Source organism: Dromiciops gliroides, chromosome 6, assembly GCF_019393635.1.
Source record: "Dromiciops gliroides isolate mDroGli1 chromosome 6, mDroGli1.pri, whole genome shotgun sequence".
Taxonomy (NCBI): domain Eukaryota; kingdom Metazoa; phylum Chordata; class Mammalia; order Microbiotheria; family Microbiotheriidae; genus Dromiciops; species Dromiciops gliroides.
Genome location: NC_057866.1, coordinates 91,308,363 through 91,327,014, shown reverse-complemented (window position 1 = coordinate 91,327,014; position 18,652 = coordinate 91,308,363).

The following is an 18,652-nucleotide window of genomic DNA, read 5'->3' as shown; positions in this document are numbered from 1 at the left end:
ATATAATCAGATATACTGACCTGGTTTTTATGGATAGAGTACTGAGCCTGTAGTCAGGAAGACTGATCTTCCTAAATTCAAATCTGGCCTCAGGCACTTATTAGCTGTATGACTCTGAGCAAGTCCCTTAACCCTGTTTGACTCAATTTCCTCATATGTAAGAATGAACTGAAGAAGGGAATGGCAAACCACTCCAGTAACTTTGCCAAGGGAACCCCAAATAGGGTCATGAATAGTCAGACATGACTGAAAAATGACTAAACAACAACTTACAGCATCCTTTTCTTCAGACATAATATTATTCACCTGGAATAGGAGAATAAGTGGTAAAACCTATGGTTTTGAACATCAATTTGGCAGCTCTGTGGAGGATGGATTGGATGGGAGAGAGATTAGAAGCAGGGAGACATAAAAATAAAAATACCACTTAGTTAATATTAATTATCATTTTAGGGTTACATTTATCATTTCATGTGATCCTTACAGTAATAACAATAAAAAGAACTCACATTTCTAGAGCCTTTGAACTTTACAAACCTTGTTCCTTACAACAACCCTGTGAAGTAGACCAGGCAGGGATTATTATCCCCATTTTACAGATGTGTAAACTGAGGAAATGGAGTCAGGGGTGAAGTAGTTATGCATAATCTGAGAAATTCAAGACAACTTGAAACACACATACACACAAAATCACAAAACTAATCCTCTTCCTCAATTATCTGGATTAAAGGCACTGTGCTAAAGCATTAGAGATATGGGGGAAAAACCACCAATGTCTGCTCCTTGGGTTTATATTCTATTGGGGGAAGGGATAGTGTGATACAACACATGCATATATCAACAAATATGAAACAGATACCAAGTTATGTGACTTGGTATATATAAAGGATGAGTAAGTAGGAAGTATATGCAAAATGCTGTCACTTTCCTGCTAAACCTTTTTTTTTTGGGGGGGGGGAGGGCAATGAAGTTTAAGTGACTAGCCCAGGGTCACACAGCCAGTAAGCGTCAAGTGTCTAAGGTCGAATTTGAATTCAGGTCCTCCTGAATCCAGGGCCGATGCTTTATCCACTGTGCCACCTAGCTGCTCTTCTGCTGCTACACATTTTTAATGGCCCTCTTTCCTTTGCCTGCATGATACAACTCAAAGTGCTACCAGTTTGGTATTTAACCCCCTCTACCCATTCCCTCTCCCATCCATCTTCCCAGCTCCATTTCCTGCTGCTCACCTCCCTCCACCCACCCCCTTCTGCTCTACCCTTCCACCAAACCTCATTATAAACTGTTCCCCAAACCTGATGATCCCATCTGCTTCAGGCCCATGCATTTGCACAAGCCCCCCCGCCAAGGCTGGGATGCATTTCTCTGTCTTCATCTCCACCTCTGAAAATCTGTCTTCTTTCAAGCTTCCGTTCAGGTGCCACCCTTTTAACAGAGTAATGCAGTGGAAGGAGTGGATTGGGTGAATCCTGTCCTTGCCACTTCCTACCCCTAGGACAAGTCACCTAACCTCCCTGGGCCTCAGTTTCCCTAATTATAAAATGAGGGAGTCAGTCTAGATGGTTTCTTCCTAGTGTCCTTCTACCTCTAAATCTGTGATTCTCAGGGACACTTTCCATTGTATCCATCCCTACTTGCTAATGCACTCCTCCCCTCTTCATTTAATCTTCTGATCTACTTATACTCGTAGATGTTGAACCCCCCCCCACACACACACACCCATGTAACTCAGCAGTATAATGTAAACTTCTTGAAAGCTCATACTTTCTATTTTTGGTTTTTTGGTCTTTGCACCCGTAATACATATCCCAGTGACTTGCACATACTACTCATTTAATAAGTGTATTTAAAATTGAATTGAATAAGACATTTCAAGCAAAAGCCTTTCCTAAGAAATACAGAATTGAGGAGTCTGCAGGAGAGTAGGAATGGGAACTCTGGAGTTGTTTCTTCATTTCCTAGACGGTCTGTCCTGTCCAGCTCAGACAGCCATCTTGGTTGATTTCCACTGGACCATCCAGCTCGGCTTGTCTGAGTCCCTTCCTAGGCATGGGTCCTGAGAATTCAGCCTGTGCTTCTCTCCTCCCAGCCCTCTCCCTGTCAATTTGACACTTCAGTTGCTTGCTAGGGGAGTAGATTCATTCCCTTCAGGAGCTTCTTTCTTGAATGTGGAGCTTCTTTGCCTTTGTTGTTTTGGGAGAGTCTCAGAATCTGCAGGGAAAGGGAGAGGGTCTTCAGAACTATCGAACTCCTCTGCCTATGGCACGGGAGGAGGCAACCTCACCCCGCTGGGATGAAGAGCAGACCTCCCCACCCCCACCTCCAACCCCACTAAGTCTATAACACTTATTCTGGAAAACAAACCAGCAGATGGGGACTTGGAGCAGCTTATGAGATCCGCAGCAGAGGCCGGAGTGCATGGAGACTGAAGCCGTTCCATCCCGGAAATGAAAAGCAGACAATCAGATAAATACAGGGGAGTTTATTACTACATTTTATGATGTTCCTTGGGCTTCAATTCCAAGCCAAACTCAGTCAGTCACTTATGCAAATAACGTTAAACATGTGCTCCCAATTTAAAGGCACCAACTGTAGGATGACACCGGATGCTAATTATTTGGAGGGAGAGTCCACATTTGAGTCCTGTGGCAAACATCAGTTGATTGATTATTTGTTTTTCTGCCAAATAAATGGGGTTACTTAGCATGTAGCCCTTTTCTTCTTGGTCCTCCTCACCCCCTCCTGCCTTGCCCAAAGAAAACTCTACCAAATCACTTTCTTTTTTGTTTTTGTTTGTTTGTTTGTTTGTTTTTTGGTGAGGCAATTAGGGTTAAGTGACTTGCCCAGGGTCACACAGCTAGTAAGTGTTAAGTGTCTGAGGCCGGATTTGAACTCAGGTACTCTTGATTCCAGGGCCGGTGCTCTATCCACTGCACCACCTAGCTGCCCCCCAAATCACTTTCTCTGAAAGGTTTCAGCTTTCAGACTTTATTTAAGGGGAAAAGGGAATGCAGCCATTATGTAGCTATAGCTGTAGGAGTCACAAGTTCTGCATTCAAATCCTTATTCTGCCCATGGAAATCTTGATGCCACCTTGCATATATCATCTCACATTCAGTTTACTCATCTGTATGGTGGCAGTTGGGTGGTGCTATGGAAAGGGAAGTAGACTGAGAATCAGGAGGACTCATCTTCCTGAGTTCGAATCTGGTCTCAGACACTTGCTTTCTGACCCTGGGCAAGTGAGTTGACTCCCTTTGCCTCAGTTTTTTAATCTGTAAAATGAGCAGGAGAAAAAAATGGCAAACCACTCCAGCATTTTTGCCAAGAAAATCCCAAATGAGGTCACAGAGAATCAGACATAACTGAAAAACATCAACATAGTACGGATAACAATGCCTGCACCTTCTTTCTGATTTCTCAGGACTATTGCAAAATTCAAGTGGATGTGAATATGTTTAGTAAATTCGAAACAAAATATGTGAATTTATAATTATCTTACTGCATAAACTAGTTCTACATTGGCAATATAGTGTAAACTAGAAAATGCAGCAGAAGGGAAGCCTTGGAATAATAACAGACTTCCTTGTTCCAGATAGAACCTTGAGGTATTTGGAAATGAAGCATACCTACTCTCTCAAAGAAGTTAGATAGCTTTTGACTATACAAGCAATAGTTACATAACCTGTCAAACATCTCTAAGGCTCCAGCAGTTAGGAATATGTGAGAGGGGAAACCCTTTATTTAATTCTTTTTAAAGCAAACATATTGATTCTCAGAATTGTTCTTAAAAGTCTTGCCCCCCAAAAGACTATTTCTAAAGAAGTCAATTTCTGTAAAGCTGACGTTGAAAAGTTAGTAACAATAGGTAATAACTAACTTTTAGTGCGTAGCTTCCTTCAAGGTCTCAGGAAAACTGAGTATCTCAGACTAATGGACTCATATTAAAGCTATCTACAGACAGTTTGAAAATTCATTTTCATTTCTATAGAAAAGAAATGACATTTTTTTCAAGTATTCCTCAAGCATCTTTTCAGAAAATCAGAAAGGAGCTATTTGAAACATTCAAATTCCTTGCAAGTAGGGATCATTTCATCATTTTTGAATGTGGTGCCAGCCACTATACCAGTGTGTAATTTAAGATTCTAAATGTGGATTCTAATCTGTTCCCCCAGTTTTGGGGGAAACTGACTAAAATCACTGATAAAACAAGTTTAGGTTTTTAAGGGTTTATTGGAAAATAGAAAGAAAAAGATTGAGAACAGAATTCCAACAGCCTGGCATTCCTATCTTTCCTCAAATTTCCTGTGAAGTCCTCTGCCGCCACCACCACCATCAAGTCAGGAACCCCAAAAGTGCGAGAGCTCTCTGCGTAGGCTCCCTTTCCTCCTTCCTGTCTCCTCCCAGAAAATAGGAGGCTCCTCAAGTTGATTGGCTGGTAGCCTTGATAGACAGCACCCATGAGGAAACGTCATTTCCTGACGCCAAGGAAAAGCCACAATGCCTCTGAGGCATTTTCCTCATGGTGGAGCTTTCCCACAGCAAGTCTCCAGTAGGTGGCATCATTCCAATCATTACACCAGGCATATAATAACAAGCACTTAATAAATATTTGATTGATTGCTTCTTTGAGCAAGTCACTTCCTTACTAGGAGCCTCAATGACCTCATCTGTAAAATGACTAAAATACCTTTACACTTCACTCTAGCTGGTTCAGGATCAACTCTAGCCATCTCTAGTCATCCTGATGTATATCTTGCCATTGGGCTCAGATGGCTCTGGAGGAGAGAGTGAGGCCAGTGACTGAAAAATCCTGCCTCACTTAAGTACAATTCACGGTAAGTCATAATGTCACCTCCTGTATGTCACATTCATCTTTGAGAATGAAGGACAAACAACAGCAGCAGCAACAAAATACCTTTCAGTTCCCTTTTAATAACATACCATGTTCTATGTTCCAAAGGTCTTTCCAACTCAAACATTCTGTCCTAAGATCCTTCCAGAGGAATTATACTTTTATATACACCAACGACCCTTCCAGGTCTGACATTCTATTCTAGATCTGACATTTTTATTTTCTGTGTTCAGCTCTAATAGTCTATGGATCTATATGTCATCTTTCCTTCTATTAGATGTCCTGGCTCAAAAACCTATTGCACAAAAAATACTAAATAGCAACAGCAATTTAGTCATGAAGGGCGTCTTATATCCTAAGTAAGACCTCTCTCCATTTTCTGCCCACCATGACTGAGGCCAAGAAACCTGTTATTGAGACATAAACCCAACTCACCCAAGCCAGATGAATTTGTCGTTAGAAGCAATCAGCCAAAGAAAAACACCGGCCAAATGTGCAACATTAAGTTTGAGAAAACACAGTGAATCATACCGTTGGGGACACTGCACCCAGCCTGTTTGTCCTGGCACATTTCTTCAAGTGCAAAGTGCTTAGTAATGTGTCACATTGGCACTGGGACTCTGAACAGGCTGTGGCATATATGGCCAGCGGCTCATGCTAGAATCTATACACTCTGGTGAAATTGTGAATCTTATTGTCTTCTTTGGGTGCTCATTCTCCTCACTGTGTTCTTCCTCACCTCTACCTCCCCCACACTTCCCCAAGGGCCCAGTGACATCCATCCACCCCTCCCCCTAGAGCCCAGTGGCCTCTTTCCAGGCTGAGCTAAGCATATTAGAAGGAAGCTTAACAGGCACTTAGTCAAACCTAAAGACTGACTCTCCACTATAAAGGAGGTGGTGTGGAGGTATAGTGGATTATGTACCGGACCTTGAGTCAAGAAGTCTTGGGTTCAAATCTAGCCTCAGATACTTACTGCCTTTGTGACCCTAGGTGAGTTATTTAACTTCTTGAGGCCTCAGTTTCCTGATCCATAAAAAGAAGGGCCTGACTTTGATGCTCTATAAGTTCCATTCTAACTATAAATCTATGATTCAACTTTTTCTTAAATATTCAACTTCCTGTGTGACCTTAGGAAAGTCTTAATCTCACTGGGCCTCTTTACTTATTGGTGAAATGAGAGAGCTGGACTAGATGCTTCTTAGGTCCCTCCCAACTTGATATCTGTGATATGATGTTATACAGCAATGCTATGGTCACTACTTTATGACAACCAATTGCAAAATAAGAAAATTCTAATTATTAGCAAATTCTTCCTTATCCAAGCCTTAGTCAAAATCTTCTTCCCTATAACTTGGACTATTGGCCCCAATTCTACATTCTGGAGCTATAAAGAATAAATATCTTAATTATCCAAAGACAATGACCAATTCCTTCAACTGATATCCAACTGAAAGGCCTTAGCCTTTCTGTGAAGGACTGATCTTTCAAGCCTTCTGCCCTTACTGGCTACCTTCCTTTGAATGCCCTCCAACTTTTTAATGCATTCCTAAAAGGTGCACCATGAATAGATACTTTTCCTGCTATGGACCCATGTCTTCTTTTAGCCCCAACTCTGACCAATAGTGGCTTTCATTCAATCAAGACTTGTTATCCTAGGAAAGAATTGGATAATTAATTCACACTAAAGGACCAGTACTTGACAGAGAGTTGACAAGGATGGGGAGGAATGCATTCTCCATGAGGGAAGTGCTAATTAGATGCTCTTGGGTTTTAGCCTGCCATTATCCAAGGGCAACCTTATTTCCCATTTGGGGCAGCATTGGCCTAATACGTACCTGTAATTTCATATTTGCTATAATGGCTCTCTTGGACATGATTTGCCCAGTACTCAAATGTCAAGGATGTCCTACTATCATAATTACCAAGTGATACTTTGTTACCTACTTAGTACTGAGGTTGCTTCAGTGTTTCAATGTTAGGTTCATGATCTCATCATTTGGGTGCCAAATTGTATCTGGTACCATTTTTGTCTGTGTTCTCCCTCATGGAGGAGCTATCCACCATGCCAGATGAATGCTTTTCTCTAGGCCTTCTAATGCTTTGTAGATAGCAGTGCAACAGTTGTGCTATCTACTTGTCATTCCTTGCTCTCATTTCATTACCAGCCCTACTTCCTTTTCCAATTATACATGTCCTTGGTAGTTTCTTTAATACTACTCTTTATTTTCAGATCATTATGGGTAATATGTCACCCTCTTTGTATCCACCTTGTGTCCTTCCATTTCCCTGAGATTATGATACAGGCATACCTCATTGTATTGAACCTTGTTTTGTTGCACTTCATAGATATGGTGTTTTTTACAAATTGAAGGTTTGTGGCAACCCTGCATGGAGCAAGTCAGTCAGCACCATTTCCCTAACAGCATACACTCACATCATGTCTCTTTATCACATTTTGGTCAGTCTCACAATATTTCAAACTTTTTCGTTATAATCATATCTGTTATGGTGATCTATGATCAGTGATCTTTGAGGTTGCTTTTGTAATTGTTTGGGGTGCCATGAACCACAGCTGTATAAGAGGCAGACTTAATTGATAAATAATGTATGTCCTGACTATTCCATCCACCACTGGCCATTCCAGTATCTTCCCCTCTCCTCCAGCTTCCCTATTCCCAGAGATACAATATTGAAATTAGGCCAATTACTAACCAAACAATGGCCTCCAAGTGTTCAAGTGAAAGGAAGAATCAACTGATGAGGCAAATTTTAAGAAATTTCCACAGCCACACCAGCCTTCAGCAACTACCACCCTGATCAGTCAGCACCTATCAACAGGCACTCTATCCACTGAACCACCTAGCTGCCCCAGCAAAAAAGATTATGATTCACTGAAGGCCCAGATGATGGTTGGCATTTTTAGCAACAGCATATTTTTAATTATATGAACTTTTTTAGTTTTAATATTATTGCATACTTAATAGACTACAGTGTAGTATAAACACAACTTTTATATGCACTAAGAATCCAAAAAAAATTGTGTAACTTACTTTATTGCAAAATTTGCTTTGTTGTAGAAGTCTGGAACCAAACTTGCAATATCTCTGAGGTATATCTGTATTTCCATGAAAAACAGCCATATTGTATCACTGGGAAAATGCTTCAAAAACTTCCATCAACCTGTGATCCCACAAATGTGGAAACATATTCCCTTCAGTGGTGCAGATTGCAATCCACATATGCTTTCTCATCATGTTTGACTTTTTTATGTCCTTCCATAAATCCTCCACAGCAGGGTCCCCCCCACCCCAAAGTGCTGCAGGCCTTCCTCTGAATCTCTTGGCATTTCTTGGATATCAGTGAAGCAAGAAGGCTGTTCATCAGTTATGCCCACCTTTTCTGGTCAAACTACAGTCTGATGGTATCTTTGTCACCATTTCCCTTGCATAGTCTTTCTTTGGTAATTGTGGTGCAGCCTCACCTACCTAAGTGGGTGAAGCCTATTTGTTCTTACCATTTGCCTTTCCACAACATTAACTCTTTGGAGACCATGGGATTGCAGGATGCACAGCCATATTGAAAGAATAGTAGGATTAAAAAGAAGGGCCTTAGTTTCAAGGAGAACTTCAGGGTCATTAAAAGTAATAAACAAGGGGGCGGCTAGGTGGCGCAGTGGATAAAGTACCAGCCCTGGATTCAGGAGTACCTGAGTTCAAATCTGGCCTCAGACACATGACACTTACTAGCTGTGTGACCCTGGGCAAGTCACTTGACCCCCATTGCCCCGCAAAAAAAAAAAAAGTACTAAACAATTCCTCAAGGGCAGTGTAGACAGCCTTTTCTTCCAAGACACTTCCAGTTCACCATGATTTACAATTTTTATCCAAGATATATACCCTTATGGACCAGCTTTATAGTAATACCCAGGTGTTCTTCATACATTCAGTTTTTTCCTGAATGGACAGTTAAGCCAACATATTTTGAGTAATTATATCTCACTTAGGGCAGCTAGGTGGCTCAGTGTATAGATTGCTGGGCTTGGGGTCAAGAAGACTCATCTTCCTGAGTCCATATCTGGCCTCAGATACTTACTAGCTGTGTGACCCTGGGCAAGTCAATTAACCCTCTGCCTCAGTTCCTCATCTGTCAAATGAACTAGAGAAGGAAATGAAAAACCACTTCAGTATCTTTGCCAAGAAAATTCAAATGGGGTCACAAAGAGTTGGACATGACTGAAACAAATACACAACAAAAAAGATCTCATTTAGGAAACTGCAGTGATCATGCACTTGATGCAATCAGTACTGTATCATCAACAAACAGGAGCATATGTAGGACTTTATCATCTCCAGGGATTCTCTCTTTCATTTGGATTATGCATCAGACAGTCTTCAGGACAATGAGGACTACTTTGGCAGGCATAATTCCCTTGTTTTATGAGTTACTTGATAAACAGGGGTCAGCACACAAAATTATCTTTATTTTTGCACCTTTCAAAAGTCTTCTCTGTGCCTCAGTTTCCTCAATTACAAAATGAGGAGGGTTGGTACAGTGAAAAGGGCATTGACTCTAGAATCAGAGGACCTGGGTTGAAGCCACTTTTCTGATATTTATATGATACTTATGATCTTGGGCTCAGTTTTCTTTGCATAAACTTATGAATTAGATTAGATAGCTGCCACTTCCAGCTATAGATCCACGTTCCTTTCAATTTTATGAATCTCGCCTTTGATTTTCAGGATTTCCAATTTGGTGTTTAATTGAGGATTTTTAATTTTTTCATTTTCTAGGTTTTTTTAGTTGCACACCCAATTCATTGATCTGCTTTTTCTCTATTTTACTGACATAAGCAGAGATATAAATTTTCCTCTAAGTACTACATTGCATCCCAGAAATTTTGATGTGTTGTCTCATTGTTGTCATTTTCTCTAATGAAATGATCTATTGTTTTTAATTATTTTTTCTTTGACCCACTTGTTTTTTAAGATTAGATTAATTTTAATCTCTTTCCATTGTCCATTATTGAATGTAATTTTTATTGCATTATGATCTGATAAGGATGTGTTTATTATTTCTGATTTTCTGCATTTGGTTGTGAGGTTTTTATGTTCTAATACATTGTCAATTTTTGTACAGGTCCCATGTACTGCTGAGAAAAAGGTATATTCCTATCTATTACCATTCAGTTTTCTCCAGATATGTATCATATCTAACTTTTCTAGTATTTTATTCACTTCCTTAACTTCTTTCTTGTTTATTTTTTGTTAGATTTATCCAGTTCTGATAGGGAAATATTAAGGTACCCCACTAGTATAGTTTTATTATCTAATTCTTCTGTAACTCATTCAACTTCTTAAAGAATTTAGATGCTGCTATACCATTTGGTGCACATATGTTAAGTATTGATATTACTTCATTATCTATGGTACCTTTCAGCAAGATTAAATCTATGTTCCTATATATGACCTTAACATATGAGTAAGAAATGCCTGGTTTTGGGGGGGGGGTTCTTTAAAAAGCACTTCCCTCTAGTGAATCAGTATTTTCATATTTAGTAAAAAATTTGGGGAGTAAAAAAACCTCAGTTAACACCATGGAATCTTGTATCTCAATCATGTAATCAACAAGCATTTATTAAATACCTACATTGCACTAGTAGCTGGAGATACAAAGCAAAAATGAAACAGCGTCTACCCTCAAGCAGCTTATATTCTCTCAAAGTTTACATCTGATTGCTCCACTTTTTTACAATCATGTGACTGTACAGCTGTGAGCTGCTGTAGAGTATTATTTGTGCAAGCCTGACTACTCTCCCAGGATGCCAATCATTTCTCTAAGGAGACATTCTTAAGTATGATTTGGTTCTCATCCATGTCTAGCCCCTTACTCCAGCCCTATTGGCAACTTAACCTTTTATTAACTGTTCCATTGCTGACAATATGGAACCTCTTCTCTTCAGAAATGACTTATCCCTTAGATGTGACAGCACTCCCAATGACCTTTAGAGTATGACTTGAGTTTGAAATGCAGAAGGTAAATTTACCTCCAGTTCCCAGAGGGAAGCTACAGTGATACAAGCTGGAGGAAAGCTAAGCACATGATCTGACTGATTTGGAAAGAGAATGAAGAACTTAGAGATGATATTCATAGGACTTCTGCTTTTTCTCTTTTGGGAATATGGCACCAGGCCACTAGTCACTGCCACCATTTTTTCCCCTAATAACATCTACCAGTAAATTACCCAGAGCTTCAGTGTAGTGTTATAGGATCAAGAGACATAGAACATGTGATGCAGTGGAAAGAACCTTGCACCAGAAGTCAGGAAATCTTCTATTTAATCTCAGATCTGTCACTAACTCTCCCTTGGGCAAACCATACTGAGTCTCAGATTCCTCCTCTATAAAATTAGGAAATGATGATCACTAAGTTTCTCCTAAGCAATGACCTCTTGAATATCTGACACCAGGATCCTCCCTCTGTTGGTTTGCTTCCAAGGGCCATGAAAGGTGATAATACTGATCTTTAGGAGAGGGGCCATTCCTTGTCTGCACATCAACACCACTGAGGCAAGATACTTCCCTGCCTCTCTTGTGACCAGACGTTGAAAACTTTAGCCAATTTCCATGGAGCCACTTCTCCATCAGAGTAAGGCAATAGAGAGGTTATTGGTCTTCAGGGCTGAATGAGAGATGCAGATGTACATTTTAAGTGATCCTTTTTTCCCTCCTTCCTTTTTAATGTATATCCACGAACCCTGTCAACCTCACAGGGCTGTTGTGTGGATCAAATGAGATCATACCATGGGGTCATGGGATTTAGAGCTGGCAGGGACCTGCCTTAGAGATCATCACATCTAACTTTCTCATTTTAGACATGATGAAACTGACACCCAGAGAAGGCAAATGCCTTGCTCTGGGGTAACACAAGTAGCAATACTAATAATAGCTAGCATTTATATAGATTTACAAAGCACTTTTCAAATATTATCTCATTTTATCCTCATAACAACCATGAGAAAGAGGTACTATTATGAACTCCATTTTACAGATGAGATAACTGGGGCAGACAGAGGTTAAGTGACTCATGTTGATGTTAGGAACAGGACCAACAGATTGGCTGAGAAATATAATTTGCACCAACAAAGGTTTATTGAGTTCACCAGCAGGGAATTCTCATTCAAAGAGGCAAAAACTCTCCAAATGAACAACACACAAGATCCATATAGGTTTTAGGGAGTGAGGAACTGGGTAGGAGCATGGGGCAAAAGTTGATTGGTCAAGGTCCCTGTTGCTAGGACTTGAGGTCGATCTAGTACAACAACCCTTCCACCTACAATAGGATACAAGGGGGATGCTAGACTGCCTCCCAGAGCAGGCTGCACAACAGGACACCATGGAACTTCCCATGATGGGCCACTTGTATTGCAAGTGCCAATGAGAGAGCAAAAACATATACGTGTGAACAAAATGGAGTGATCTTCAAAATGTAGTAGCTCAGGGTGCACACAGCTACTAAGTTTCTGAGGTAGGATCCAAATTCAGACCTTCCTGATTCAAAGGCCAATACTTTATCTAGCTGCTTCCAGGAGTGAGTGAGCAGTCTTCCAATGCCAAATCTTTCCATTAACCTATTCTAGAAGTAGCAGTTTGGGAGCTATGAAAGACCCCACTGGTCTGCGAGGCCTTGATGAAGGAGAACTCACTTTCTCCTGGAGATAGAGTTGGGGGGGAGGATCAGGGAAGGCTTCCTGGAGGAGCTGGTAACTGTACAGGTCAGTATGTGTGGCTAGGGCTCTGGTTTCTCTCCTCTCAGCATGAGTTTCTCTCTGAATGGCCTTGAGGACAGTAAAAAGCAGAATGATGTCACTGCTGTGTTAAGAAAGCTCCCTGCAACAATAGTTAAGTGTATAAATCACTTAGATGCAGAATTTGGCTTTGGGTCCTTGGAATAAAGTCATGCTTGTCAATATAACATTGCTCATGTTAACCATAAATACCTGCTCAGATGGATTTTCATTTAACTGAGTGAAAAATCCCTTACAACTCTGGAAATATGCCTTGGAAGTGATTTGGAATCTTCTGGTCCAAAGAATGTGATCAACCACTTGCTTCAATACTTCAGCCATCTGGGATTTCGTCAGTGTGAGTAATAACAATTCCAATTGCTATAGCAGTTTGAGCTTCACAGAATGCTGCCCCCTCCCCACCCTCAACTCATTTTGTCATGCCAATATTATACTTGCCTGTGATCACACAGAGAGTCAGTGGCAGAGCCAGGATTCAGACTGAAGTCACCTCCCTCCAATTCCAGGCCTATACCCTTCGACCCCAAAGCTTCTGCTTATTACCTCCACCAAAACACATCCTAACTCCTTTATCTAGGACAGAATCAAGCTGTGTTCCTAGGACAGAAAAAATCATCTCTTGGTGACCACTTGGTGATGCTGCAGTCCTGTTTACCTTTGGTAAGGCTGGTGCTGGTACAATAGGACCAATGAGTTAATGAGCCCAACTAAAAGTATTTAGAGCTTAGTAGGACTTTGCAGAGCTTCTATCCCAGTGATAGATCATTGAATACTTATGGGGCACTTCCATGCCAAAAAGGGAAATCAGACGAGGTGAATTTGACTCTAAAATCAACATAATAAGCCCTACCCCATCATTTTCCTATTGTTTATATTATTAAGATTTGCCATAAGGGGGCAGCTAGGTGGTGCAGCGAATAGAGCGCCAGTCCTGGAGTCAGGAGTACCTGAGTTCAAATCCGGCCTCAGACACTTGATACTTACCAGCTGTGTGACCCTGGACAAGTCACTTAACCCCGATTGCCTCACTTAATAAAAAAAAATTAAATAAAGATTTATAATAAGGCAGAGCATAAAATGTGTCACACACAAATATTCATAATATCCCTTACATTTCTGTCGTCCTTTCTCCTTCCTCCTTCCTCAGCCACCACCCTAGTTCAAGCCCTCGTTACCTCTCTCCTAGAAAACTACAATAGAATTCTAACTGGCCTCCTTGCCTCCAGTTTCTCTCTATTCAATCAGTCCTGCACATCAGTGCTAAATGAATCTTCTTAAAGTAATATCTGATCATATCACTCTCTTGCTCAAAGGTTTCTATGATTATTATTTATTAGCAAAAATCCAAATCTCTCGCCCTATCATTCAAGGTCCTTCACAATCTGACTCTAACCTATCTTTTCTTTTTTCTTTCTTTTTTTTTCCAGGGCAATGAAGATTAAGTGACTTGCCCAGGGTCACACAGCTAGTAAGTGACAAATGTCTGAGGCCGGATTTGTACTCAGGTCCTCCTGAAACCAGGGCTGGTGCTTTATCCATTGTGCTGCCCGACTAACCTATATTTTCAACCTTAACTGTTCACCATAACATACCCTATCCTTCAGTCAAACAAATACTACCTATGTCCTATATACATTCTATTCTTTCCCAACTCCACATCTTTATCCATGCTGTTTCCTAGACTTCTCACAAGCCTTTCCCTAGCTCTGTCTATTGACATCCTACTCACCTTTGAAAATCCTATTTCAGGAAGCCTTCTTTGATAATGCCTACTGGCAACCAGGAAAACTTATCTTCCTCTGTTCAAATCTAGCCTTAGACACTTACTGGCTATGTGACCTTGGGTAAGTGACTTTAACCATTTTTGTCTCAATTTCCTCATCTGTAAAATGAGCTAGAGAAGGAAATGGCAAACCACTCTAGCATCTTTGCCAAGAAAACCCCAAATGAGGTCATGAATAGAAACAATTGAGCAAAAACAACACTGGCTTATAATTTCTTCAAGGTCAGGGAACGTATCTAATTTATCAAGGTAATCCTCTCAGTTCCTAGCATATTACATTATATTTATGTATATGTATATGTTATATATATGTGTATGTGTATATGTGAATATATGCATATAGAGAGAGAACTAGTAAATATTTATTGAATGAGTTAATGTATAACTTCACAAATGAATGAATGAGTATAAAGAAGATTCTACTTACACAGCATTACCTATCATGCCACCCAAACTAAAGTTGCCTGTGTAGGACTCTACCCTCTGCTACTAACAGGCAATATCTGCAAAACATCTTTTTGGTTCAATCAAGCATTTAGTCCTATCTGTTTTGTCTGTGTGACACCGACCATTCAGAGCTCTCAAGTGACATCTCTAACTGTCTGTGTACCATGCAGACAAAGCTATCACTTCAGTTTTGAAACCTTATTCATTTTAAAGGTGGAATCCCAGTTTTACAAGTTGACTCTGTCCTCTGGGAGGAATAGAGTCATTCCTTAAAAAAACTTTGATTTAGGGAAAAGAACACTGGTCATAGCATCTGCAATGAGCTCCAATCATTAGGAAAATTTTCCTTATATCTCACCTAGATCTCTGTAGCTAATGGTGGCACTGAACAAAAAAAAAGTCTTTTCCCTCATCCACATAATAACCCTTCAAATAACTGAACATTGCTAACTTGTTCCATAAGGCTTCTCTTCTAGATTCTAAACCTCCTTACTTTCTTTCGTCAGTTTCACATGACGTGATCTCCAGTCCTTTCACCACTCTGGTGGGTCTTCTGGATACACTCCAGTTTATCAATATCCTTCTGAAACTATGGTACTTAGAACCAAACACTGTAAGTGCTCTCTGGAGTCTGAGATCTGATCAAGGCAGAATACAAGGGCTTCATCATCTCATTTATGCTGGATACCTCCACCCTTTCATTGCATCTTTGGGAAGTATTAGCCTCTTGTCTGCAGTATCACACTTAGGACATGTTGAACTTGCAGACACAGCTAGTGTCTGAAGCCAGATTTGAGCTCAGGTTTTCCTGACTTAAGCCCATACTTTAATTATTGTGTCACTTAGCTGACCCTATAAAGCACAAATTTGTTGTTCAGTTGCTTTTCAGTCATTTCTGACTCCTTGTGATCCCATTCAGGTTTTCCTTGGCAAAGAGACTGAAATGGTTTGTCATTTCCTTCTCCAGTTCATTTTATAGATGTGAAAGTGAGGCAAATAGGATTAAATGACTTACCTATGCTCATACAGCTAGTGTCTAAGGCCAGATTAGAAATCACGATGATGAATCTTCCTGACTCCAGGCCTAGCACTCTATATACTGTGCCACCTAGATGCCCCCAAAATATATCTATGCATGTGTCTATCCTATGGTTTAGCTTCTCAAGGAGAGCCAGCCCAGACCATGTCCCCTAGCCTAGCTGGTTAGTTCAAACCTCAATAGTCCTAACCCCATAACACATACCTATACATATAAACACACATGTGTACATATATATACATATACACACATATATGTATATATATATATATATATAAAAGTTTAAAACTACACTTAACTTTTGGGATGTATGTGCACATGTATACTTTTGTATATTATATATACATATTCATTTATACGTATACAAAGACTTTCTGTCCAAGAGAATATTTTTGCACTGAGAAAATATTATGTAACTTCCCTATTTCTTTTGAGTATAGCAATCTGATGCCAATCACACAGATTTTCAACTCATCTTCCTCAATTCTTCACTTTTCTTGCCCCATTCTTCTTCATCCAATCAATTGCCAAGTTTCATGAATTCTATTTCTACCATATCCGTCACATTCATTTCATTCCCTCTACTCATTCAGCCACCACCAGAGGTCAGTCCCTCCACCCTTCTTGGACTATGTCAGTGACCTCGTAATTTATCTCCTTGCTTCTGCTTTTTCCAGCCTCTAATCCCTACCTCCCAGATCAGCCCAGATTATTTTAGTAAATTCATATTTAAGTATATCACTCATCCATTCAAGAGACTTTAATGGCTCTTCTTGCCTCAAGGATAAAATGCAAATTCTTTTGAATAGCTTTAAAGCCTTCACATTCTCATCCTAGTCTGCCTTTCCTATTTCTGTTTCTCAACTATTCTATTCTACGGATACCTTGTCTATTTGCTTCTCCTTGAATCACAAAACCACAGAATTTGAGAGGGGCTTCAGTAGGGATCTTATCTAACCCACAGAAGTGTTCATCTGGCCTCTTAACATCTCTTAAAGTCAGCCCATTATGGTTTGGGACAATTCTAATATCACCAAGAAGTTTTTTTTCTGAAATCAAACCTGAATTCCTTTCATTGAAGTGTCCACTCATTGTTCCTGATTCTCTGAGGTCATATAAAAGGAGTCTAATCTTTCCTCTGCATGTGGCCCTTTAGATGTTTGAAGATAACTATTGTGTCCACCATGAGTCACCATGTCAAAAACATGCCCAATTCATTCAATTGATGTTCATATAACATTGACCTAAGTCCCTTCACCATCCTGGTTGTCCTTTCAACACTTTCTAGTTTATCAGTGCCTTTCTTTTAACCATGGTGCCCCAAATAGATGAGGTGTGAAGAAAGAGGGTCTACCACCTCCCCACTGCTGGAAACCATATCTTCCTTAATGCAGCCCAAGAGCACAGTAGCATTGTGGGTTTCGATGTCACACTGCTAATATAAATGAGCTTACAATCCATTAAAATCCTCAGATCTTTTTTTTAAAGAACAATTGCTTTCTAGCCATGCCTTCCTTATCTTATTCTTTGACATTAACTTTTTGTGCCCATGTATAAGACTTTACACTTATCCCTATTGAATTCCATTTTATTAGATTTGACCTAATTCTTTAGACTGTCAAGATCCATTTGTATCCTTTCTCTGTCATTCTGTATCCTGGATAAAATTCCCCTCATAACTTTATATCATCTGGAAATCAGATAAACATGCAGTCTATTCCTTTATCCAAGTCACTGATAAAAAAAATATTAAACAGCATAAGAACATTAAGTTACTACAAAGAAGACTTGCTACTATGTTGACTTTGAGCCATTAACAACTTTTTTGAGTCTGGCTATCTGACCAATTCTGAATCTAGCTAATGATATTATTATCAAATGTGCATTTCTCCCTTGTTTCTACAAGAATAGTATGATATACTTAATAAAAACTGCACTGAAATCCAGTGAAGCTAGATTTCTATACCTATACTATACTATAGCTATACCATTAACCTCATTTAGTAATCCTGTCAAAACAAGAAAACAGGTTAGTCTGGCATGACCTCTTATTAATGAAGCCACACTGGCTCTTTGTAATAATTATTTCCTTTCTAGAAGTCTCTCAACCATTTCTATAATGATTCCCTCTAGAATATTCCTGGAAATTGAAGTTGTTTGCTGCTTTATAGGTTGTTAAAGTCTGTTTCTGCACTTCTTTGAAAGTTGGGACATTTTCCCTTCTCTAAACTCGTAGTGCTTCTGTTTTCCACATTCTTTCAAATATAACTTTTAGTGCCTCTGCAATCACATCTGTTGGGTTTTTTTTCCCTCCCCAGTAACAAAGGATGTAATTCTTGGAGGTAGCTAGGTGGCACAATGAGTAGAACAGAGGACCTGGATAAAATGAAATAATACTTGTAAAGTGTTTTAATCTTTATCTGCCTTAGTTTCCTCACCTATAAAATGAGAATTAATCATAATAAGTACTTGTACAGTCCTTTGCAAAACTTGTTCATCCTTCATTTTCAAAGAGGACAATGACATCACAGGTAATGTCTTAACTCATATATGAATTGGATTTAAATGAGGTAAAGTTGCACAAAATTGTCTGACTCACTTTCTCTTCTAGAGTCTTTGAAGTCCAGTGGTTGGACAAAAGTCAAGACAACTGGCAACAATTCAGGATGCAGTGTAAAACCTTGGTGTCTTTGGTATCTGACCAAACTTTAAGTACTCCAC